The sequence below is a fragment of the Chlorocebus sabaeus genome, chromosome 12 (assembly GCF_047675955.1).
Source record: "Chlorocebus sabaeus isolate Y175 chromosome 12, mChlSab1.0.hap1, whole genome shotgun sequence".
In the NCBI taxonomy this organism is placed as follows: domain Eukaryota; kingdom Metazoa; phylum Chordata; class Mammalia; order Primates; family Cercopithecidae; genus Chlorocebus; species Chlorocebus sabaeus.
Genome location: NC_132915.1, coordinates 15,814,770 through 15,817,553, shown reverse-complemented (window position 1 = coordinate 15,817,553; position 2,784 = coordinate 15,814,770). Strand labels below are relative to the sequence as shown.

The 2,784-nt window shown below is 45.3% G+C and overlaps 1 non-coding gene across 1 annotated transcript; it reads left to right on the top strand.

Moving 5' to 3' along the window:
• Nucleotides 1-1,994: 1,994 nt before the first annotated feature.
• Nucleotides 1,995-2,062, top strand: LOC119624610 (small nucleolar RNA SNORD95). The gene has a single exon (XR_005240766.1). It is a non-coding gene; the product is annotated as a small nucleolar RNA SNORD95 (small nucleolar RNA).
• Nucleotides 2,063-2,784: the final 722 nt, after the last annotated feature.

The following is a 2,784-nucleotide window of genomic DNA, read 5'->3' as shown; positions in this document are numbered from 1 at the left end:
GCCATCTGCTCGGCTCCAAAACTGCTGCAAAGGTTGAGAGGAACTGCTAAAATTACAAAAAACCGTATCTATGATAGAAATTCCATGGCATGAAATGTTCTCATTTTTACATCTTGTTGAACACTGGCTTCAGAGGACTATACTCTTAAGATTACCAAGGATACTGTCTTCAAAGGCAGTCCTTTCATCAACAGATGATTGTTCACAAAAATTCATCTGGACCAACCTCGTAGTCCATGCTTGCAAATTCATCTCGTCCCCAGCTCTGGGGCCAACCAAGTCAGAGAATCCAAGGAAACCTGAATCACTTTTGACAGCTTACTATTATCTTGGTCTGTTGGTACATATGAAACTAACTTACACAGTGCTGGGCACACAGTAGGCGTTGTTCCTCAGGTCTAATTGGTAGATTTGCCCTCATGTTTATGAGCAAATTCATTATCTTGTGATCTTGTTCAAGAATCAACATCATTATCTTTTCTCTACGTCTCCAGTCTATAATTTGTCAAGAACTGAAGTTTCTTTTTTTCTTTCTTTTTTTTTTGAGATGGAGTCTCACTCTGTCACCCAGGTTGGAGTGCAGTAGTGGGATCTTGGCTCACTGCAACCTCTGCCTCCTGGGTTCAAGTGATTCTCCTGCCTCAGCCTCCCAAGTAGCACAGAAATGTGCTACCACACCTGGCTAATTTTTGTATTTTCAGTAGAGACAGTTTTACCATATTGGCTAGGCTGGTCTTGAACTCCTGACCTCGGATGATCCACCCACCTCGGCCTCCCAAAGTGCTGGGATTACAGGCGTGAGCCACCGCACCCGGCCAAGAACTGAAGTTTCTTTTATGATCACTTCAGTCCATGTAAAGGCCTGGCTAGGTCTTTCATACCTGCTTCCATGTCTCTCTAACTTTACTCATTCAGTATGAGTGTTTATTAGATAATTTTTGCCAGTGTTAATGCTTGTCATGGATATCCAAAGTGTCATGTTCCCTAGAAGCAAAGATTGAGATGGGAATTCTTAGGCAAGTGATTTAGTGAGGGAATGCTGCAAAGGCAGGAGGGATACAGTATAAGGTAAGGGAAGAAGCAAGGCAATGATGTGATTTGATGGGGCACTATGGAAAGTGAATTATACCCTTACAGGTTATTCTCCCCATCAGCAAAGGTGCTGGGCTGTGATACCCCTGCCACCACCAGTGATTGGCTATGGACCACCTGAGAGCAGGGATGAGTGAAAGCCCAGGCAGACTCTCCAGCTTCTCTAGGCCAAATGTATGAGCAAGTGCACTGGTGAACACGGCTGTGTGATGATTTTTGTGTGCTCTGGGCACTTTTGCCTTCTAAAGGCTCCTTCCTTCAGTAAACAATATATTAAAAAATTAAGGTGGTGGGGCTGGGCATGGTGGCTCATACCAGTAATCCCAGCACTTTGGGAGGCCAAGGCCGGTGGATGATGAGGTCAGGAGATCGAGACCATCCTGGCTAACATGGTGAAACTCCATTTCCACTAAAAAAATACAAAAACTTAGCCAGGCATGGTGGCAGGCGCCTGTAGTCCCAGCTCTTTGGGAGACTGAGGCAGGAGAATGGCGTGAACCCGGGAGGAGGAGCTTGCAGTGAGCCGAGATCGCGCCACTGCACTCTAGCCTGGGTGACAGAGGGACACTCCGTCTCGAAAAAAAAAAAAAATTAGGTTGGTGGGCTGGGCATGGTGGCTCACACCTGTAATTCCAGTGCTTTAGGAGGCCGAGGTGAGCAGATCACCCGAGCTCAGGAGTTGGAGATCAGCCTGGCCAACATGGTGAAACCCCATCTGTACTAAAAATACAAAATTAGCCGGGAGTGGTGGTGTGAGCCTGTAATCCCAGCTACTTGGGAGACTGAGACAGGAGAATCGCTTAACCCAGGAGGCAGAGGTTGCAGTAAGCCGAGATAGCGCCACTGCACTCCAGCCTGTGCAATAAGAGAGAAACTCCATCTCCCCCCAAAAAAAAAAAATTAGGGTGGTGATGACCCCAACATTCCATCTGAATGCCTGTGCTGAAACCCAGAGGCTGCTTCTGAACCACTGCATAAAGAAGCATTAAAAACAAATTTTATGACTGCATTGATACACATATGAATATAATCCAAGTTGGATTATATTTGTTTATTTATTTTTAGATTTTGAAAGAGATTAAAACATTTTCATGGGTTTCTAAAAGCATCATGGGAAGTTGGCTTTGTGCCTACTGTGTGTAATGGATAACCTGGCCCTGTTAGTGAAGGTGGAATCATTGGAGAGCCAGCCCTGTGTGTTTCAGGGATGCTGGAGTGCCAAGTGTGTAGCTGGTTATGTGTCTGGTCTTTCCTTCCATTTGCTACCTGCCTGGATTCCAACTAACCCTATCACCTTCTTTTTCTAAAGTCCATGCTCTTCTGAGACTGTACTGGGTTGAACAACAGTGTCCCCCCAAAATTTATGTCCTCCTGGAACCTCAGGATGTATCTTGTTTAGAAATAGAATCCTTGTAGATATAATTAGTTAAATTTAGGTGAATGTCCTGAATTAGGGCCCTAAATTAAATGACTGGTGTCCTTGGAAGTGGAGAGAACACAGCAGCGTCACAGCCATTGACTATGGAGGCAGAGATTGGAGTGATGTAGCCAGAAGCCAAGGAAAGCCAAGTTTCCCAGCAACTATCAGAAGCTAGAAGAGAGGCACAAACAGTTTATTCTTTAGAGCCTTCAGAGGGAGCATGCACCTGCTGACACCTTGATGCTGGATTTCTAGCCTCCAGAGTGATGAGA